Source organism: Halichoerus grypus, chromosome 5, assembly GCF_964656455.1.
Source record: "Halichoerus grypus chromosome 5, mHalGry1.hap1.1, whole genome shotgun sequence".
NCBI classification, from domain to species: Eukaryota; Metazoa; Chordata; class Mammalia; order Carnivora; family Phocidae; genus Halichoerus; species Halichoerus grypus.
In genome coordinates this window covers 14,504,648-14,528,331 of record NC_135716.1, presented here as the reverse complement: position 1 = coordinate 14,528,331, position 23,684 = coordinate 14,504,648, and the positions used below count along the sequence as shown (strand labels likewise).

At 43.2% G+C, this 23,684-nt stretch overlaps 1 long non-coding RNA gene across 1 annotated transcript; it reads left to right on the top strand.

Moving 5' to 3' along the window:
- Positions 1–20,942: 20,942 nt before the first annotated feature.
- LOC144381706 (uncharacterized) lies at positions 20,943–23,339 on the top strand. Its single transcript, XR_013447474.1, has 2 exons — positions 20,943–21,094; positions 23,118–23,339. It is a non-coding gene; the product is annotated as an uncharacterized LOC144381706 (long non-coding RNA).
- Positions 23,340–23,684: the final 345 nt, after the last annotated feature.

The following is a 23,684-nucleotide window of genomic DNA, read 5'->3' as shown; positions in this document are numbered from 1 at the left end:
AGTTTCTATCTAGGGAAAGAAGGTGAGAGAAAGCTCTTGATCTCTCAGTGACTCCAGGTTTTGCTCTTAACTTCATCAACATTTTACTCATATCTCTGTAGTGGCACTCAACATTTCAGGATTTATCTTTTTGCTACCTGCCCCCCTCACCTCCGCCCACCCTATTAAACTGGATGCACCTCAAAGACAGGGTTGACTCAGCTGCTGCAGCAGAAGCTTAGCAGAGTGTCTGGCCCACAGCGGGCAGCCAGTGAACAAGTGGGTGACTTTGTGTGTGTCTGTGTGTATAAATAGGCATGAACCAATAAATGAATAAATAGCTAATCAGGATAATAAGGTCTACCTTTCAGGATTCTTGCCAATAAGAAAGGAAACTAGAGGAAACATGGAACACAGTTTCTAGTCTGTGTCCGTGCTCAGTAAATGCTAAGTTTCCTCCATTCATTTTCTAAATACAAAAAGCTCCAATTTTGCTTCTATGGTTTATGACATCATTATCATTTGTATGTTGGTTTACTGTAGTAAGTGGACACTTTTAAGAAGTCCTCAGCTCAGTTTTTGTCTGTGCTTTTAGCTATTATGTGGTTATTTTATCACATTTATGCAATGTATTCCAGAGAGCAAATCTCTATTCTCATGTTACAAGCAAAGGGCCTCCTTGCCAAGGATGGTTAAGTGCTAAGTGCAGCATCTATTTGGGATTACAACTGGGGTCCTTGAAAAAATAACGGTATATATAGAAGATAGTCTTTAACCTAGAGGGGGGAATATCAGCATATTTTAAGAATTTAGGGAGATAGTGGAAAAGAACATCTTAATTTTAAATGATATATGAAAACCACCCAGCCATTAAAAGAAGAAAATGTTTTAACCTAAAAGGGGGAAAAGGGGAGATCTGAAAATATTGCAATAGTTTACAGAAAAAAAAATTGCTAGGAATATCTTAATTTAAAAGCAGATACTAAAACTACCCAGCCACAACCAGTGTGTAAACACAAAGACTTTCCAGATATTATATTTGATCACTAAAAGAGAAAGCATTTTCAAGCTCTGATTTTCTATTTTATTCTGTTTAGCTGTGTGTGTGTATGTGCTTCCTTTTATCTTAATGAGAAGAAGCAAATGGAAATAAACTAAGAATTGCTAAGTCAAGCTATGTTCATTTTAGCCCATCAGAGCTTTTTTTTTTTTTTTCCAGAGAATTGGGGGACCTAGCGAATGTTCGAAATAAACTAAAATGGGATTTTGTTTTTCTTACTCATGCCCAACCTCCTTATAACCAAAATCAAAACCAAAACCACTCTGCCCACTGAGCTGTATAAAACTGAAATTTGGCATCCATAAACCAAGCCACGGTTCTTTTAAGACCTTCAGAGTCATAGCCATTCTCTCGCTTGGATAGAACCACGGGGACACCTAAATATAACTACCATTTAATTTGTTTTCTCCTTCTTGGGGATGACAAACTTTTTTGTGGCTAAGTTCCAATTAGGGAAGAATTAAGAGAAACCTGGATCCTCTCTGGATCCAAGCAGAATTCAAGGGGGCTCCTGGCTTGGGTCTTCTAAATGGGAGAGAAGCCAGATTATTTGTGTAGCTTAATTTATATCCATTACAATTACAATATGGTGAGTCTGATGTCAGTAGTGATCACTTGGAAGCCAGCCACGGTTTCCCTCCATCTGGCTCTGACGGGGTGTGCCTTTAAGAGCCATTCCTGCCCAGGCTTTCTTCTACTGTCCATAACCAAAAGCCTTTCCCATTCAGACAGCAGCAAGCCCAACTCCATACCCATGGCCAAAGAAGAAAAGGATCAGTACATAAATATATCTGACAAAATCATCAGGGATTAGAAAACAGAATCTGGCAATAAATATGGTAATTAGGTAATTTGAGACTTCAGCGCAGGGTTCTTTGAAAATGCAATCTCAGAATTGGAGTCTGGAGTTGATTTTTGCAACATTACGGAGAATTATGAGAGAGTAGAAAATTTTAATGACATTTAAGTATTTTTCATTGGCAAATTAATAACTTTTCTGTCCACGCTAGGGAAATTTTAATGACACAATTAGGAAAAAGACCCCCACTTTATCGCAAGCTGCCCGGTTATAGAACTAGCAACTCCAGAGCAAACTCCCACTCCTTTGGAAGCCAAAACGCATTTTGGCTTGAGTATATAATGAGCACTTGGTGGATGCTTAAGAATTCAATTCAGCTGCTATTTAGAAAAAGAAAAAAAATAGAAAGAAGGAAGGAAAGAAGGAAGGAAGGAAGGAAGGAAAGAAGGAAGGGAGAAGAAAGAAGCAGCCATCTTTTTTTTCCCCTCTAATTTAATAGCATGGAAGTTTTAACTATGTTTTGCCATTTCACGGAGGAGAGTTTTGGATATTTAATCAATCTGCAGGTTGTGCTTCAGCTTGGTGTATTTGCTGTGAAGAAGCCTTGATGCATCAAGGAAGGCTTCCCTCTGTGTTTGGAAAGGGAGAGAGAAGCCGGCTCAGTGTGACTTCCTTCAGAAGGTCACCTCTAAACACCCAAGACTGAGTCCTGAGCTCCTCCTGGAGCCATTGCATCTCATCTCCCTCTGTACCCTGACAGGGACACGGTTGTATTGAGATCACTGGTTTTCTCCCCCAGCTTCTGAGCTCCTCCAAAGAAAGGAGTGTGTGCTGTTCCCCCTGGGATTCCAAGTCCTTCCAGAGCTCCTGGCTCATAATGGCTCAGTTATTTATTGAATAAATGAGGGGGGTAGGGCCCATAGGAATAAAAATGCTCTCATCATAAAAAAAAAAAAAAAAATTCTGCATGTTGGAAAGATTCCATGTTCTCTTTTCCTGCTAAGGTTATTTGCTTAATTCCTTATACTGTCCTAAAATATAATCTTTGAGAGATCAAGGTAAAAGAACCTTAGAATAGTACCTCTCAACCTGATTGACGATCAAAATCACACTCAGAAGTTAAAATATCAATTTCCTTGTCAAACTCTAGGCTGGAGATCTGCAGTACTGTTGCTTTGTAGTAGTAGTAGTAGAATCCAGTCGATTCTGAAACATTGGAACCCCTGCTTTTGAAATTAGACGAACCAATCCTTCCAGTTGATGGATTAGGTCATTGACCAGAAAGAATGAGACACTTGCCCAAGGTCAAAAGTAAGTTAGTGGCAGAGGTAGGACTTGGACCTAGGTTTCCTGATTCTCAGCTCTTTTATCTCCTTCTTGCACTTCAAGTGCTTACGAGTGTGCTGAGTACTTTTAATGTGCCAGCACTCTGCTGGGTATTGGAAATAAAAGACAAATAGTAATAAAGCTCCTTTATTAAACACTTACTATATACATGATACTGAGTGAAATGCTTTATTATATAACATAACCCTGTAATGTAAGTATTATTATAATTCAGAGAATTTTGACTTAAACAGGTTAACTTGCTCAACAGAAAAAAAAAAAAATCACTAGTTTTTAAATAGTGGGCCCTGCTGTGGGAGAATTCAGTCTAACAACAGAGCTCAGACAAGCACCTACAGAACCAATTCTACATGGTATGCTGGGGTTTTCACCCCCAACCCTCCTCCCAGCCTCTATCTTTCCTGGAGCTGCTGACTTTGATAAAGTAACTCAAACTGGGGAAGCGGACAGACTCTTTTCAGCCTAATAAGATATAGACTAAAAAAAGGTATAGAAGATGTGTCTATAGGAGCCGGTCTTCGTGGAATAAGGTTTTGTGGCTTTTTTTCTTAATACAATCCACTTGCAGACCAGTGCGCTGTGAAGCCCACTGCTTCTCTTGTCTACTTCTATCCCCAAAGCTGAAATCCTTGCTAAGCTTCTAGCAGTTGCAGAAATAAACATAAGAGAATACCTAACCTTGAAGAGTGGACTTTGAAGATAGGACAGGGTGGGTGACAGGGTTAAAGGGCTCAGGGTGTTGATTTAGGAGGAAAGAAGATAAGTGGGAAAGGCCTGAAGCATCATACTCTGCAGATGATGAAACTGTCCCGCGAACGTGCTTGGAAATCCTAGAACAAAACCACAAACTCCTGACACAGAGCTCAGGGCCAAGGCAAATGATCTACAAAAGCTATTCCAAAATGCCCATCATTTTATTGATTCTCAGTCAATAGGAAACTGAAATATATTATCCAGGACTTCCTGTGCTCTTTATGTTTTCCCTGCTGATACTAACATTTTGTAACATGCTGTTCCACCCTTCTCTTCCATGATGGGGTGGAGCAGAGAGCAGAACAATGAGTACATTCCAGAAGTGCTACGGAGCCCAGATAAAAGAGAAAATAGATCTGCCTAAGGCTAGGGTGTAAGATAAAGAAAATTATCAGGGAAACCATGGCAATGCTGAGGCAAGCCTTACAAGTAGAAGGAGCCCTGAAGTTTGGTCTGTTTCGAACATAATGCTCAGGGTCTCATGTTCTGGAAACTTGCTGAAATGCAGATTTCTAGACCTTCTCTCTGAGACTCTACTTTAATAGGTGTAGAGGTTTTTTGTTTTGTTTTGTTTTGTTTTTTAACTTAGTGTATATAATTCAAATTCAGGAAGTCCCTGATCTTGGACAGGAAACATTTTACATCTTTATTTTCACTAACCTTTAAGTGAAGTTTAGCATTTTGAAAGTCGGCAACAAACTAGGCAAGTAGTAGTCTCTGTGATGCCACCAACAGAAACCCCAAATATTTTGAAGTCAGTAGATATCTCAAAAATCATGTTTATGCTGAAACAACAGAAGTTACTAAACTTGGTGCTAAATCTTATTTAACGTGTTAATAAATAAACGTATCTTACTACATCAGAAAATTGATAGTTCTAGAGATATAAAACTGTATAATTATTTTCCCTTGTGATCCCCTGTATTTAATTGCATGCACTGTTGTGGGAAGAGAGTCCAAGGCCCAAGACATCTGTCATTACTTCTTACAGAGTAAGTTCCAGAAGTCTCCGTTTTCAATATGCAAACCTGGTATTTCTGATGCTAGTGGTCTAGGGACCAAACTGTGAGAGATGCCGGTGTAGGATATATGTGTGTGTATATGTGTGAGTGTGTGTATACGTGTGAGTATGTGTGTGTGTGTGTGTGTGTTATGTGTTTGTGTGAGTTTGGGAGGGTTGGGGGGCTGTGTGTGTGTGTACAAGTGTGCTTGTATGTAAGTGTGGCAAATGCCTGTGTGTGTGTGTGTGTGTGTGTGAATGTGTGTGTGTGTGTCTCTAATGCAGAGGAATTTGGGGTGAAATGTAGTGTTGCAGAACAACAGTGCATGAAAACGAGACAGGAAAGTCAGCGGGGCCTAATATGTACGGCTTCCCAAGAAAGTTCGTTAAGGACAGCACAAGGAATGTCACACTCTCAAACTTAAATATGAAGTCATAAACAAGTAATGCATACCACTTAGCCACCCGACTGTAATTTATTCTTCCCTCCCTACAGTCACTGTTAAATCACAGAAGCAAGGCGAGCAGGCTTTATGACAATAGTGGATTTATGTATACACTATGTCTCTTATTAGCCTGAAATCTGGGCCAAGAATAGGAAGGAAAACAAATGAGCCGTGAGACAAAAGGACACAGGAAATGCCAAGAAACCAGGGCTCCACTGGTAACCAAGGTGGGGACCTGGGGCTCCAGGATCATTCTGGCAAGCTGATCTCCTCTCAGCTGCTGTCCACAGAAAGAAGAGACTATGCATGCTGCCCACCGTCTTCCTTCAAGTGTTTTATTCGACCTCTCCATGTTTAATTATAAACCACATTCCTTTGTGGGTTCAAAGGGAACGAAGAACTAAACTTAGTATATATTTCCTGCCAGCCAGGTAACTGACATACTCGATCTCGTAGAACTTTGAGGAAGCTACTCTGGTCCCCATTTGCCAGTTAAATGTGACTCAGACGGGTAAAGATAGTGTTTAGCAGGTGAAAGTGCTACTGCCATGATCAACCCTTGCTGCTCTGACAATCCCACCCTGCTCCTCTGATTTGTGCTGAGGAATTTCTGCAATTAGTTGGGGAGAACAATTACATACTGTTTTTCTTTAAAAACAAAATCGAGTTGAAGACGGAGGCACTCACTCATCTCTTCAATGACCCAAACGCAGTCCAAAAAGAGTAAAGGGATTATTCCAAGTGCAAACCCTCAAGGACAAAGAAAATCGGTCATACTAGCAGCAAAATCTGAGAAGCCACAAAGCAGATGGATGACTGATAGGACAGTGAATGCAAAAGGCTGGTCCAAAGCCTGCAGTGGGAAAACCAGCTGTATAGGCTGGTTTATGCCACACGTGTCCCCAGAGAATCAGAAACTGGTGGGACTGTGCACCTCTGCATATAGGGACACCGGGGGCTCACAACAAGAGGGTTCTTTTTAAATAAGTTTAAGAAGCGGTTAAACCCCACATCGATTTCTCTATGAATCACAGCCAAGAGTCAGTTGCTTTACTGCAGCAAAAAAGCCTGGAGGTTTATTCTTTGGAAGAGCACAGCCAGCCAGCCTTCCCTCTCTGCGACCACCCACATGAAGGTGAATTAGGGTTGGCTTCCCACATCCTCTCCTTCCTCGGCTGTGTACTGGGCTCCCGGTCTCCTGAAAACCTGCTGAATCTGGAAGATGGTGATAGATGACCCAGGCCCTTGCAATGAAAGTATGGTCTCAAAAAAACCAGAGATGTGCTGGGGATTGAGAAGGCAGGGTAGCCAGGAAGAAGCATAAATTTCCCCACCATCAGCACCACAGAAATGCTGACACTAAAGGTTGTGGGTGAGATTTTTGCAGTGAGTGTCAGTGTGATGCCAGATACCACAGACAGTTGTAAAAATGTCCCAAGTTTCCCCTGAAATTTCCTGGCAGGACAACTGGGCTCCATCCTTAGAGGTGCACTAGGTATAGTAAATGTCATGATTGGACAGAGCCCTAGCACCAGGGTGACCTGATTCTGCCTTCCCCTTGTTTGCAGGGAGAGTAAGGAACATAAGGAGGACCAACATTTGGGGGGGACCAACATTTATTGACTCACTGCAATCATCTGCTCTGTGCTTTCCCTAAAGCAGCAAGAAAGAAAAAGCTAAAAGCCCACAGCCACTAGGGGTTGCTCTGGACAGCAGAGAAAAAATTCTTTCCTGGCCTCTCTCCCCTTCTACCAGCAGATGCTGCTAAAAGGGAGAGAGCATCTTGGACTCTCTTTAAAAATCGGAAGGAGAGATGAACCATGAGAGACTATGGACTCTGAGAAACAAACTGAGGGTTTTAGAGGGGGGGCGGGGATGGGTTAGCCCGGTGATGGGTATTAAGGAGGGCACGTACTGCATGGAGCACTGGGTGTTGTACGAAAACAATGAATCGTGGATCACTGCATCGAAAGCTGATGATGTATTGCATGGTGACTAACATAACATAATAAAATAAAATTAAAATAAATAAATAAATATTTAAAAAAATAAAAAATAAAAATAGGTAATGGGAGAATTTTTTTTTAAGTTTTTTTCAAAGTTTCTGCTTCGCTAAAAGTAAGGATACGTGATGAATAGCTCACTAACTTAGGAAAACACTCCAATGTCCTTTTTGATTAGGAAAGATAAGACTCAGCTGTGATATACAAGGAGGAAATTGACACCAAGGGGAGATAAAGCTCCCTGGAAAATAAAGGGAGTTTTCAACCCACCCCAACCCCCCAACCCACATCCCAGGAGACTGCAGGGTGGAAGAGACAGGTGGGCAGGGCTGAAGGGAGGGACCAATGCCCAGAAGATGGTGCCAGGCTGAGACCTAAGAAGAACGAGGCTGGAAATATTCCATGGCTGGGGCTGACCCAGGAAGTGCAGGGAGAGTGAGATCAGATACTCGCTCTAAGGGGTGCCTTTGTTCTTTATGGGAATCATTTGACATTATTTTTTAAAAATCAAGTCATTAAAGACAAGAACGGTTTTATTAGGGGATCCTTTGGAGAATCGTGAGAATCTTCAGACGTCTTTGGAGCATGTTGGACTTCACTCAGTCATTTAGAATGGGGATTTGAGTTGGACTATTTAGGTCGTCAAGGAAAGGGTGACATGACAGAAGGCAGACGAATTCAGGGACAATAAAACATTGTCTCTTCTAATCATCAGGAAGATAGGAAGTGATTATTATTATTTTTATTATTTTGACTGCAGTGTACCTCTTTGCTACTTGAGTTGTAGAGAATGTCCTCGGGTCACTTCTCAGAGTGTACGGTGGCATAGAATGGAGTCTAAATATCTGGTTCCTCTCCTCTGAAGGACTCCCCACGTGCTTCACGTAGAGGGCAAGTTTGGCTCGAAAGGGTTATCTATTTCACTGAAGGTTAGGGAGTTTCATGGCTTGTAAATTCTTGAGTTGTTAGTAATTTCTGGAAGAAGTTTGAAGGTCAATAAGACAGGCTGAGCAAAATGCAGAATAAGGAGCTGGAAACTAACTACATAAGAGAATGTTGTGTTCTTGTTATCACAAGAACGGAGTAAGCCAAGAACACGTAATCCGATTAAATAGAGATGAAGTCTCCATAAAGACTGTGTGCATCTTTCCTGGTTACCTTGGTAACTCCTTTTTGGAGATCATGATGTTATAAGGAGAAAAAAAAAAAATACTTGTACATGTGACCTAGCAAGAGGCCCCTGGAGGAAGGTCTGGGAAGAAGTTTGGGAGAGAAAGAACTGAGTTGGGCACAGAGTTTGGCCAGGGGAAAATCTTAGGTGCTGCAGACCACGGTGCCCTCTGCTGCCTTGGGCATAGTCAGTGTAAATAATAAGCTAAGCATCTGTGGAACCACGCTTCAGGCCTCCTGGCCTGTGTGGGCACTTTGCAAGCCCTGAGCAGGGATGGTAGAAACCCAGGCTCAGAGGGCTGTACCTCGCTTTATTATCTGCACAGCAGAAGGGGTCTGCGGAAATCTGGGTCAATGTCCTTTCATCTCTAACTGGAAGGTGGGGATGTCCCCAGCCCCGACCTCAAAGGGGTTTAGGAGGATTAAATGAGTTAATACACAGAAAGCATTTTGAACAATGCTTGGCATGTAGTAAGTTTTCTTAATATGTGAGCTGTTAATATTGTAGTTGTTCATAGTATCTAACAGACAAAGTTGGAGTAGAACCCAGAATCAGCACTTCAGTGTCTATCTGAGCGTGATGTCTGGGATGGCAAAGAGCAGAAAGGGAGGAAAGTGTTGGTTTGGGGCCAGGTCAAGCCCAAAATGCAAAGCTGCTGGGTCAGAGTCCCTGGCTCCCAGAGAAGACACAGTTCTCACACCAAGGACAATCGTTCTTTGAAGGTGAGCTGGGCCACTTCCCAGGCCTATACTCTGTGACAAGGACCCTGCACCCTAGTGGGTTCAAACCTCGGGCCTGATTTCTTCGTTACCAGTTTGCTCAGCTCAGGCCCAGGAAAAAAAAAAAGCTATTCTCAAATATAAGTCAGATTCAGGAGGAACTGGTTCCAGCATCCATGACCCTCCAGATGTGCAAACATTGTGCCCCTTCTCATCTTCTGACTCAGTTGTCAGGGCCAGCCCACTAGTCCCAGTGCCAACTGCCCTCTTGAGAATGGATGTGAGTTGAATTGTATTCTCCAAAAAGATATGTTGGAGTCCTCACCCTTAGTCCCTGTGAATGTGACCTTACTTAGAAATAGGGTCTTTGCAGATGCAATCAGTTAAAATGAAGTCATACTGGATTAAGGTGGGCCCTAATCCAGTGACTGTGTCCTTATAAGGAAAGGGAAATTGAAGCTCAGTTATGGAGGGAATGCTGTGTGATGGCAGAGGCAGAAGTTGGAGTTGATGTCTCTACAAACCAAGGAACACCGAGGATTGCCAGCAACTACCAGAAGCTAGGAAAAAGCAGGGGAGGATTTTTCTCTAGAGCATTGAGAGAAAGCATGGCCCTGCTGGTACCTTGATTTCCAATGTCTTGCTCCACAACTGTGAGAGAATAAATGTCTGTTGTCTTAAGCCACCAAGTTTGTGGAAATTGGTGGCAGCAGCCCTAGGAAGATAATACAACGTGGCCCCACTGCCTTTGCCTACCTCTGAGCAGGTCATGTTCCCTTTGCCCTCTGAGTACCTCTTTCTTTTTTTTTTAATTTAATTTAATTTTATTATGTTATGTTAGTCCCCATACAGTACATCATTAGTTTTTGATGTAGTGTTCCATAATTCATTGTTTTTGTATAACACCCAGTGCTCCATGCAGTACGTGCCCCCCTTAATACCCATCACCGGGCTAACCCATCCCCCCAACCCCCTCCCCTCTAAAGCCTTCAGTTTGTTTCTCGGCATCCATAGTCTCTCATGGTTCGTCTCCCCCTCCGATTCCCCCCCCTTCACTTCTCCCTTCCTTCTCCTAATGTCCTCCATGCTAATCCTTATGTTCCACAAATAAGTGAAACCATATGATAATTGACTTTCTCTGCTTGACTTATTTCTCTTAGCATAATCTCCTCCAGTCCCATCCATGTTGATGTAAAAGTTGGGTATTCATCCTTTCTGATGGCTGAGTAATATTCCATTGTCTATATGGACCACATCCTCTTTATCCATTCATCTGTTGAAGGGCATCTCGGCTCTTTCCACAGTTTGGCTATTGTGGACATTGCTGTTATGAACATTGGGGTGCATATGGCTCTTCTTTTCACTACATCTATGTCTTTGGGGTAAATAACCACTAGTGCAATTTCTGGGTCATAGGGTAGCTCTATTTTTAATTTTTTGAGGTAACTCCACACTGTTTTCCAAAGTGGCTGTACCAACTTGCATTCCCACCAACAGTGTAAGAGGGTTCCCCTTTCTCCACCTCTCCAACATTTGTTGTTTCTTGCCTTGTCAATTTTTGCCATTCTAACTGGTGTAAGGTGGTATCTCAGTGTGGTTTTGATTTGAATTTCCCTGCTGGCTAATGATGATGAACATTTTTTCATGTGTCTGTTAGCCATTTGTATGTCTTCTTTGGAGAAGTGTCTGTTCATGTCTTCTGCCCATTTTTTGACTTGATTATTTGTTTTTTGGGTGTTGAGTTTGAGAAATTCTTTATAGATCTTAGAAATCAGTGCTTTGTCTGTCGTGTCTTTGCAAATATCTTCTCCCATTCTGTGGGTTGCCTCTTTGTTTTGTTGACTGTTTCCTTTGCTGTGCAGAAGGTTTTTATCTTGATGAAGTCTCAAAAGTTCATTTTCCCTTTTGTTTCACTTGGCTTTGGAGATGTATCTTGAAAGAAGTTGCTGTGGCTGATGTCAAAGAGATTACTGCCTGTGTTCTCCTCTAGGATTTTGATGGATTCCTGTCTCACATTGAGATCTTTCCTCCATTTTGAGTTTATCTTTGTGTATGGTGTTAGAGAATGGTCGAGTTTCATTCTTCTGTATATAGCTGTTTCTAACTTGGAGTCTTTGGAGAACAGACTGGGGAGGCATCAGTCCTTTCTTACAGAATATCATCTGGGTCCCTTAGGCAAAGTGACCCACCAGTCCCCAGGGCTCTGCATACCACAAGAAGCAGCCGACAGCAGTCCTGCAGGGCATAGAATTAAGTAGAAATATAATTTTGGATTCACCTTCTCTGGGTGGGGCCATCTGACAGCCCCTGCATGCAGAACATGCCCTAAAGATCAGCATAAAGGTGACAGTTTACCTCTGCCTGGCCTGAGCACCAGGTAACTGGTTTGGGCAGCTTCATTTGGAAGAGAAAAAAATAAATAAATCTCCAGTGAGTCTCTCCAATTTATTCCCAACTTAAGGATTAAAGAACTGAGGCTCAGAAAGGTAAACCAATGTGTAACAGTAGAAAATAAATTTTAATGCATGTGTATCTGGTTCTAAACATATCCCCTTTCTATAATCATAATAAACGTCCTGTTCAAAATATGCCAAATAGAAAGAGGTAGGGAGTAGAATCAAAAGATCAGGGTCGCTTAAATGTTCTTCACAAGTTTTGTTGTTTCCATGTGCATATCCAAGGAAGGGTATGACCTGCGTGGAACAATGGCAGGGATTTTTTTTTAAGATTTTATTTATTTATTTGAGAGAGAGAGAGAGAGAGAGAGAGAGCATGAGCATGGGGGAGGGGCAAAGGGAGAGGGACAAGCAGACTCCCCACTGGGCAGGGAGCCTGAAGTGGGACTCCATCCCAGGACCCTGAGATCATTACCTGAGCAGAAGGCAGCCACTGAGCCGACTGAGCCCCCCAGGTATCCCTGGAACAGTGGCAGGGATTAACCAAAGCTGACACTCAGAAAACACTAGAACAAGGAAGAGACAGATCTGAGGGATCTGAGGAAGGAAAGGAGAGGAAGAAAAAAGAATAGTTTTAAAGGAAAGAAGGGAAAAGGAATAGGATAGAACAAAGTCTCTCACAAACTCAGGGGCTCCGGCTGTGAGTTAAGGCCCCAGTTGAGAACAGTTGGAAAAAGCCAGTCCAAACTGGAAAACCCCCAGCAATGTGTGGGACTGAGCCAAACCCCAATGCCATGCCTTACATTTCTGGCTGTCTGACACACATTGATTTAATAACAGACTTCCGGAAGGGGTGGGGAACTGGGGAACCAACCCTTCATTAGCTGTGCACATAGATGTTGTGGTTTCTCAGAGGCAATAATTAACAAGCCTTCCTCTTCTGAGTTCCAAGCCCATTGACAATAGATACCAGTGTTATTTAGGAAATAAAATATCAACTTCATCATGGATAAAACTGGATTGGAGAACTACAGCTTGGATCTCCTGCCAAGAGGAGGTTTTGGATGTTTTCCAAGTCTAGACCACCACCCTATCTTGGGTGGAGTTTGCAAAGCAGTAGGCCTGCAGGGGAACATTTAGCTGCAACAGAAAAAGGCACCCCTTCGGTGAGAACAGCCCCCTGGGTGCATGGCCTGGCACACACAGTGAGGGCTGCAATCTCAGCCCCCACTGGTCCTCATGGCCAGGTGCTTTTATTAGTACACTAACCACTCAATTCCTTGCTGTTCTGCCAAGTAAGCACTCACTCCTCAGTCTGCACACTGGAGAAACTCAGCCTGGCTCCAACCTCCCGATCCTAACAGAGCACCAGGGAAACCATGGACCTCTAAACCTACCTCCAGAAAAGACCCTGGGTCCAGGTGTCCTGACAATCTTGGAGATGAAGCAAACAAAGGAAACATCGTGCTCTTTAAGCAAGCCAAGCGGCCTGAGAAAGTGAAGACAAGCAGACCACACAGACCCTATAATGGACCATCACAGTCAAGGGACATCAACTCATGCAGAAGTTTAAAAAGTTTTGACCGAGACCCACAATAAGAGATATGTTTTAGTTGGTGGGAATGCAAACTGGTGCAACCACTGTGGAAAACAGTATGGGGGTTCCTCAAAAAATTAAAAACAGAACTACCGTATGATCCAGTAATTCTACTACTGGCTATTTATCCAAATATGAAAACACTAATTCAAAGAGATATATGCACCCCCCCGCTTTTTTTAAAGAAAGGCAGACTGCCACCTGCAGCACCTTATTTGGATATGTGTGGAGTCTTGGAAGCTTGACTACCCTAAGTTCTCTTACAGATGGACCTTGAGAGCTTGTTTGGAAGTTCTAGCAGGGGAGCGCAGCTACTCCTATACCCTTGCCTGAAGAATAATCCTCCTTCCTGGGGAGGGTCATCTTCTTCGACTGACTAAGTGTGCAGCTTCGGGAGGGATGCACAAGGAGCAGTGAAGGGAGAGGGGATGCTAGTGACAATGGGGTGACAGATGTTGCAGCCAGATCCCCCTCACATCCTATGCACCCCTATGTTTATTGCAGCATTATTTACAATAGCCAAATTATGGAAGCAGCCCAAGCATCCATCAACTGATGAGTGGATAAAGAAGATGTGGTGTACATATATAACAGAATATTACTCAGCCATAAAAAAGAATGAAATCTTGCCATTTGCAACAATATGGAGAGAACTAGAAAGTATAATGCTAAGAGAGTAAGTCAGAGAGAGACCAATATCATATGATTTCACTCATGTGGAATTTAAGAAACAAAACAAATGAGCAAAGGAAAACAAAAACAACAACAAAATAGAGATACAGAGAAAGAAACAGACTCTTCACTATAGAGAACAGACTGATGGTCACCAGATGGGAGGTGGGTGGGGGGATGGGGATATAGGTGCTGGGGATTAAGGAGGGCACTTGTTTTCATGAACACTGGCTGATGTATGGAATTGCTGAATCACTAAATTGTCCACCTGAAACTAATATTACACTGTATGTTAACTAACTGGAGTTACAATACAATAAATTAATAAATAATGCATAGAGATATGTTTTATATTGTGATCCATCACACATGTGCACACACATCCCAAACTGAACTAAATCTTTCAGTAACCATATTTACAACATTCTCCATATTTATGTGATGTAAATCTCAGCCTTTATTGATTTCAACCTTTAATCAGTCACAACTCCAGTTTGAAAAGTTCTGGCCTAGTGGAAGTCAAACTCCTACCCCATCAATCAAATAAATGATTCTTCCTTCCTTACGGAGGATTCCGTGACAGGGGTGGAGGGAAAAGCATGTATCACCTTCCTGATACTTCATACTTCATCACCTTCCTGCACATTCTAGGGGCCCCAGAAACATGGGGAGGAAAAGACAATCGGAGCCTGCCCTGAGTGGTAGATGACAATCTCAGAAATACCAAAATGGTTCAAGTGCTTCTTTTAATTAAAGAAACATGTTTTGTTTTGTTTTGTTTTGTTTTATTTTGTTTTTAACTGTGACTCGAATCAAAAGTATTTTTGTTTGTTTGTTTTTTCTACAAATATGCCTCCTGGATGGTTTCAAAGTGTGACCAAATCAATGCATTATCTGGTGATTCAACTGGAACAAACCAAAACAACAAAAACATCCTTCAAGCTGAACCAATATTTTGTTCCCTTCAAGCCTCAATGGATCCTGAGACTTAAGGCTTCTGAAGTGTTGATCCCAGAAGCAGGAGGGCCCTGGACTTCAAGCCATTCTGTGCCCCTAACTTGTAGCCTGTATCCCCGTTGTTCTCAGTTACTCTCAGTTCCCGTACGATCCCCAAACACTTCATGCCTCCAAGCCTCTGCTCACACGGCTCTTTCTGCTTAGACTGCCCTTCCTTCTACCCCTTGCCTCCCTGTCTGCTTGCCTCCCTACTCATCTCTCAACTTCATGGTCACTTCACTCATTAATTCACTCACTTTTTCAACAAACTTTAGTTGAAGATTCACCATATGCTAGGACCCATCCTGGTTTCTTGGGGAATCCAAAGGTGAACAACAGCTGGTATTACTGGACACAATGCATGGCATTATTCAAGTGCACTAGGCACTTAAAATAACGTGGTGAGGGTGATCATCCGAGCAAGCATACAGGGTATCATTGGAGCACAGAGCAGGGTCCCGTAACTCAATGTAATGGGCCACGTAAAGCTCCCTGGAGGAGCTAATGCTTGACCCAGCTGAAGACGTGGAGAGAGTGGGGATTCTAGGGGTCAGCAATAATGGAATTAAATATCATTATTCCCAATTTACAGATGAAGAAACAAAGGCACAGAATGGTTAAATCCATTTCCCAAGGTGCAAAGTTATCAATTTACAGAGCTGATATTTGATCTTACTGCACACTGACTCCAAGGTAGGCCTCTGAATCAGTAACTTGAATCATCTTTCATTTGCCATAGGAATTCAGACAAGAAGGCAGCACCATGGACAAATAGGAGAAAGAAACTCAGTGGGATAGGCATGGCTCTTAGATCCACGGTGAAGCCAAGTACTAAAGCCCAGAGAGGATGGCAGAGGGGGTGGGGCTTGGGACAGGGGATAGGGACAAAGCCACACGCACAGCACCTGTAACAGAGCACTAAGTCCTTGGACAATATATTTATACTTTGTAAGCCTCCCTTTCTGTGTCTCTACGATGGAGCTAGCATTGTGTCAACCTGAGGGGCTGTGATGAAGATTATATTAAGTGTATAAAGCACCAAGCATAGTTCCTGGGACACAGCATGTGCTGATTCACATTACTTCTGCTTTCCCTTTGCAGCCCTTAGGTTTTCCCTCCCGTGCTGAGAATACTTGCCTAGGTCCATCCACTTCCTATGCCACAGAGCGAGCAGAAGCCTGAAACCCAACCCCATCCTGGTACAGGTGAGTCCCTGGCACAACCCTGCCAGGGAGTGGCTGGGAGCAGAGTCCCAGGGCACTGAGCGGAGCTTGTTAGAGTGGAAACGGGGAGAACAGGGTCTGTCTTCAAGAGCTATCCAAGGAAGCATGGAACCACCCACCCCCTGCAGGAAGGAACTGCTAATTGAGTTATTAATAATACTTAGCATTCTCCCCATGCTATTCCAAGCTAATTAATTCTGCTCCAAATCCTGGAAAACAAATGACTGGGTGTGTTAGAGACAAGCTTCTGTGTCTGAGATAGAAGAGTGGAGAAGCTTTGTCCTCTGTAATGGACTGGGGGAGGGAAAAACTGTTGCACCACTTCCTAGGGTCAAGTCATTCAGAATTCACAGAGGGCTTTCAGTCCTGGTGGGGACTTACCCTCCACCCCAAAGACCTTCTTCAAACAGGAATAACCACCCAAGGGTACAAAGATACAAGGCTCGCCCTGCCCTAGGACACTGCCCAGAAGTGGCAGGTGTTGTTAAGCTGGTACCATGGTCTGGAGGTAAAAGTTTATCCTTCTATTTCCCCAGAACCCAGGGTAGAGCTCATGCGCCGGAAGACAGGATGTGTAGTTAGCTGCTCAACTCTGCTGCCCTTTAACTCAGTGGGGACTCACTTTACAGACCAGAATCTGGGGGTACCGAGAGTATGACCCGGTTCCCTCCCCTCACAGAAGTGCACAGTCAAGCATGAGACACAGAAGTAGCAGGTAAGCAGAGAGAAAGCTACAATAATAAAAGAATGACTCTGATAAAGGGAGCACCAAGAACCTGGAGCAGTCTGAGAGGAGCAGAGTGGGGTCCCGGAGGAGAGCATGTTTGAGCTGTTTGGGAGGTTGATTAAGAGACAACAAAACAAAGAAATGGAGAGGTTGGTCAAGTGAGGACTAGCTGGACCGGTGCTTAGCGTCAAGAGGAAGCAAAGCACTTTTGGGAATGTGAACGTAGTCCCGTGCGCTGTGGGGGTGGGGGGACTGAAATTGACTTTGTCATCACAGAGCGAAGAGAGGCTAGTGGGAAAACACACAGATGCAGAGGCATGCATAATACATGAGGAGGGGCTCCGGTGAAGAAGAAGGGATTGAAGGAAGTTGACATTACCTTTGCCTTTCGGGGAAGGATCAAATCGGCGACAGATGAACAGGGGAGGGTCCTGCCTTGAGGCCAGAGGAAGCATTTCTCAGGCATGAACTTTTGCCAGAAGCTCCTACCCCCACAAGATTCTGATTCAGTAGGTCTGGTTGGGGCCCAAGAACCTACACTTCTAGCAAACACCCTAGTTTACACAGATGTGGTTCATCCCCAGGTCTTCCTTGGGAGGTGTGGTAGAGAGGTCTTGGTGCCCGGGCCGGCTTCGTGGGTACTCTGACTCTGGTCTGTGCTATTTGCAAGAAATCGCAGAAGGGGCAGCATCCCCTGTGAGATGGGAATGGTGCTGCAGGGGAAACTTCCATACCTTCTTCCAGTGTTCTCCCTTTTCAAATCCAGAAAAGCTCCTGAAAGATAACTTTCCAGATTCCATCCCTTGTAGCAAGGTCCTTAAGAGAAGGGATGCATCTTATTTGAAGGTACATCCCAGCTGAGATTTCATGTGCTTGTGTAATAAATGGAACTGATCAGGGCGCCTGGGTGGCTCAGTCGTTAAGTGTCGGCCTTTGGCTCAGGTCATGATCCCGGGGTCCTGGGATGGAGCCCCACATTGGGCTCCTTGCTCGGCAGGAAGACTGCTTCTCCCTCTCCCACTCCCCCTGCTTGTGTTCCTGCTCTCGCTATCTCTGTCAAATAAATAAATAAAATCTTTAAAAAAAATAAAAATAAATGGAACTGATCTTCAGTCCTTTTCTGAGAAGTGTCCAAATGTTAGCAGCCATCGTGGTTATTTGAATGGATATAACCTGCAGGTGACTCCCTATCCTAATTTCTCCCTTAAAAATGGGAATGTGGTCTCTAGGTATTCTAATTTTTTAAATTTTTTTAAAGATTTTTATTTATTTACTTGACAGAGAGAGAGACAGCGAGAGAGGGAACACAAGCAGGAGGAGTGGGAGAGGGAGAAGCAGGCTTCCCGCTGAGCAGGGAGCCCGATGCGGGGCTCAATCCCAGGACCCTGGGATCATGACCTGAGCTGAAGGCAGACGCTTAACGACTGAGCCACTCAGGCGCCCCTCTAGTTATTCTTGCACCACAGTTGGCACAGGGACCAATGATTTCATGGGCTTGTGGAGTTACGTTGCCTGTGCAGTCACTGGAAAGTGCAACGGACATAAGAAAACTCAGATGTGTGAGTTTGCTAGTTACTAGCTATAGAACTCCGGGAAAGTGAACTATTGTCTCCATGTTGCAATTCCTTCTTTAATAAAGGGAAGGAATTAAATAATGTATTCATTGGTTCATTCACTCAATAAATAATAATCAAGCACATACACAAAGACGACTATGCACTATCCTAGCTGCAGGGAGTCAGTGGTCAATAGGACACACTCCACCCTCACCCCCACCCCCACCCCATCTTGATGACATGATGCTGGATAAGATCACCCCCTCTCCATACAATCACCCATACCCAAAGCATCTTGGAACTGTCCTCCTTCTATATCCTCCTACGAATCACTCTGTCTAGATAATTCTATTCCCTAAATAACCCTATAATCAATTCCCCCTTTTTCCATCCCCATTATTGTACAGATATTCCAACCATCGCGTAAGTGGTCCCTGCCTTTCATAAGATCCAGTAAGGCTCTTCCTTTTCCACGGCCCCCACCCATGCTTTCTCAAATGTAAATCTTGATTCTGTTACTACTCTGTTTATTTGCCCTCCTTGACTCCCTGAAGTCACTGGGTAATAGTGATAATTGTTCCAAAGGGCCTTGCACACTGTAACTCAGTAACTCCCAGCAACCATGCAAAGTAGTTTCCAGCCTGTCCCCATTTGTGCCGGTTATTTGTCTGTTCGGTGTCAGCTCCATTCCTGTCCTCTCGGGTTCTCCTTGGTATTGCAGGGGGTGTGGAAGCCTGCAAATGATAGTTCCCAGGCTCCCTAGTCAGCTGCCCTCTGGCTGGGCTCTGCCAGTGGGAGGCACTGGGGAAAGACTGGAAAGCTAGAGGAAGGGAGAAGCTTGTCTGTGCCTTGTTTTGTTTGCTCCCCACTCGTGCTTCCCCACAGTGGTAGTGGTCCTGGTGGGCGAGCAGCTTCTGGTCTGCACAGCTGCGGGGCCTGCCCGATGGCGGTGGCAGCAATGGCCCGCCTAGCAGATGCAGAGCACACAGGCTGGGCTCTTCCTGCAAAGTCCGGTAAGCACCTCCTCACCCCTTCGCATTCTTTCCTCCCATTTATTCTTCCATCTCTTCCCAAAGACTCTAACTAATGACCTGCATTGACTCCCTCCCTCACTGCTGGAAATACCTGCAGTGCGTTCTGTTTTCTTGACTGCATATTGATGGATACACCACTTAACGCATGAGAAACTGAGGCACAGAGGGGTCGAGTAACTTGTCTCAAGTTCAACAGCTAGGGGATACCAGAAAGCACAGATAAAGCGGAAAAAAAAAAAACCAAAAAAAACAAAAGAGATACTACATGAAGTCAAAGTTCCTTAAACATGTCATTCAAAGCCCGTCATAACTGTTTTCCTGTCTGCACCCACACCTCACAGTCTAGTTGGAGGGTGACACCTGGTAGGGGATTGTGTTCTGATCTTGTTTTTGTTGCTGAATAAATGAATGAATGAATGCCAAATGTACCAGACTTGTGTAAAACCCCAGCAGGATCTGTGACTATAGCAGATGTCTGATGCATCAGTGAAGAAGCACATAAACAAATGAGTGAACTCTAAGCACACGAGTCGACCTGAGAAGCCATCCGCTACCTCTTATCCCTTCCAGTCTCAGTATCAGAGTGTGCCACATCCAAGACACTGAACACTCGCATTCCTTACACAGAGCCAGCGTACAATAAATACACATTTGTTAAATGGATGGGTGAATCAAGCAAGCAACAATGTGATCAATCAAAGCCACGGTTCAGTGCTGTTTGGAATTCTAGTTTATCAAAATATAAAATTTTCCAGGAGCATGGCACAAAAAGAAGCATTACATTTTCCTAAAAACAAAAATCTTCAATGTAGCAGCCCACAAATAATTAGATGTTAATGTTTCTAACTTGAAAAAAAAAAAAAGAAGAAGCCACAGTTAATCTCAGGGGACATCCTGTATGAAAAAGGAAAAACAATGAGTCATGGATTCTAACTTCCTATTTATAATCTGGGTCCACAAATGATCTGTTGCTAAAGGAGAAGAAAGCCATTAATCTCCCAACACAGGGAACAATTTTATATTTTGAATAAAAACAAAATAAACAGCATTAAGGAGGGAAATAAATCAGATATGCAGTAATTAGTTTGAAAGAGCCGGATTTTCCTGCCTAACACTCTCTTTGGAACTTAAGCCTCATCCATCAAAGCGAAAGTGTATCCGATGACACTGAGATTTTCCATTCCCTTTTCAGACAAAATTAGTCAGTTGATCTGAATAGTAAATTGACAGGACCCAGCGGGGGGCGGGGAGGGAGGAGTGATGGGGCCATTGCAGAGGTGGGATCCGATACTTAATAACATTTGGTGAAGCCCAGACTCCTGTGCTTTTAACCTCCTACCCTTTTTTATTCATTAAGTTATTAGTTTTCTATCTGTGAAATCTTAAAAGACCGAGGATTTTTAAAAATAGAATCTAAAAGGCACCTTATTCATTTTCTAACCCAGTGTCCTTATTTTACAGATGTAGAAAGCTCAGCCCAGTGACAGTAACTGACTTGCTTAAGTTTGCACAACAAAATCAGCTGAAACTCCAGAACCCACATCCTCCCAGCCCTTTCTCACAAAGCTCAATAAAGACAAAAGCTCCAACAATCATAAAGGGGCTCCTGACTTCAGGTGAGATCTTTGATTTTTTGCACCACTTTCTGGATGGGAGCCCCCTTTCTGCTAAATTATGGAGACGGTCTACTTCCCTTTCAGATTCTACTTTCTGTAATCTCCCTCAGCCATTTTTCTGTCCAATCAAAAACCTTTCTCCTCTATCTTCTCTATCACTTGTCGGTACCTTATTCTGGATTCTAATTATTATATCCCCTCTCCCTATTATTTTTGAATGTCCTCCTAGAAGAATTTTTTCAGCAGCAGTTTGGTAAGTAATTCATTTGAGGCACAAGCATAATAAGTCTGTCCAGATATATTTACAAATCCTTGCATAGGAGTTTTTAAAATACTGTGAATAGAGTTCTGTGTATAGCATGTCCTTTTCCTCTCCCACAATCCCAGCTATTTGGTTTGGGTCTATATATCCAAAGATTAATGATCATATCAGTGGAAAGAGCAGGGAGATGTAGAAAGATTAAGGATCTCATCAAAGCATTGATTGCTAATAATAATAATATTGGATAATATTAATTATATACATAATTTCTAATAATATTAATTATCAGAATAATTCAAAAGTTGGCTATAAGCTATATGCCTATCAATAATGAATAATTAAATTATCGCTCATTCATATAACAAAAATCTATTTAACCACTGAAAATGATTCAGAGAAGAACATGTATTAACATAGAAAGGTGTTTGTGGTGCCTGGGTGGCTCAGCTGGTTGGGCGTCTGCCTTCAGTTCAGGTCATGATCCCAGCGTCCTGGGATCGAGCCCTACATTGGGCTCCTTGCTCATCGGGGAGCCTGCTTTTCCCTCTCCCACTCCCCCTGCTTGTGCTCTCTTTCTGTCAAATAAATAAATAAAATCTTTAAAAAAAATAGGTGTTCAAAGTGGATTGTTAATATGGGGAATGTGAAGATTTATCAAATGACACTTACTATATGATCCTATTTTTTACCAAAAACAAATGAGCAGATTTTTAATGAAAAAGTATGTAATGATGTTTCCAACTTTTTGTTTGTTTGTTTGTTTAAAGATTTCATTTATTTATTTGACAGAGAGAGACACAGCGAGAGAAGGGAACACAAGCAGGGGGAGTGGGAGAGGGAGAAACAGGCCTCCCGCGGAGCAGGGAGCCTGATGTGGGGCTGGATCCCAGGACTCTGGGATCGTGACCTGAGCTGAAGGCAGACGCTTAACGACTGAGACACCCAGGCACCCCTGTTTCCAACTTTTGTATTGCATTTTATAACAGCACATAGATTCCTTTTGTTATTTTAAAATACAAAGTAAAACGACTCGGGCCATTGCCCTGCACAATTTGAGAAACAAGGTAAGAAATGATGTCTAAGTGTTCTCACTCAGGGAATATGTAAATACTGGGGCAAAGAAGAGGGTTCTGGGTGGTCCCATCCTCCTTCCCAGGACCATGCTTTATTTTGCATATTGGTTTTGTTTGTTTTCATATATGACGTTCTCTTTGAACAAAACCTCCCAAGGGCAGATCCGTGTGTTCTGCTCAGTTTCCTTTAGTAATGATCGGATTAAGTCCTTATCTATGGGTATTTTCTTGGTGTGGACAAAAGTAGGAACATAAACAGTCACTGAAAGGCTTTGATGTATCAGGTGTTGTCCTAGGACTTTTCACAGAAGCTATCCTGTTTGTCCTCACAGCTCTGAGAAGCAAGTATGATTTCCTCTAATTTTGAAATGCAGGAGTAGAAGCTCAGATTTCAGTGACCTGTCCATATTCTCTCAGGCAGACCATGGTGAGCCCGAGAAAGGAACCCAGAGCCAGGAGAAACAAGTCCTGACTTCTGGCCAACTCACAGCATGTGGTCTACCAATGTGGCTGGTGTTGGGGGTTGAACTGTGTCCCCTCCCCAAATTCGTATGTTGAAATCTTAACCTCTCTCAGTACCTCAGAATGTAACTTGATATGGAGATAGGGTGTTTACAGAGGTAATCAGGATAAAACAAGGTCATTCTGGTGGGCTCTAATCCAATATGACTGTGGTCCTTATTCTAAGAAGGGGAAATTTGAACATAGACATGACCAGAGGGAAGACCATGTGATCAGGTGAAGATACAGGGAGAATGCCGTGTGAACATGAAGGATGACCAAGCCAAGGAGAGAGGTCTGGAACAGAGCCTTCCCTCACAGCCCTCAGAAGGAACCAACCCTGCCAAGACCTTGACTTTGGACTTCAGCCTCCAGAAGATGAGGCAATAAATTTCTGTTGTTTAAGCCACTCGGTCTGTGATACTTTGTTACAGTAGCCCTAGTAAACCAATATAGCTGTCACCCTGGGAACACAAGAAATGTCAGTTTTGATGGGAGAAGGGGTACCCCTAAGAACACAGGGAAGTTTGAGGCCACTATAGAGCTTTGAGGAATGGAATAGAGACGCAGAAGGCTTTGAGAAATGGAATAGGGAAGAGGGGGAAAATGCCCGGTAGGAAAGAGGCCCCACAAAGTCCTGCTGCCTTTCTACCCATGTGGCCTATGCCAGCCCTACTACCAGGAATAAATCCACAAGGTAAATTATTCAGAATCGTGTATATTGGGGCCAGAAATGCATTATTTAATTTTTTTG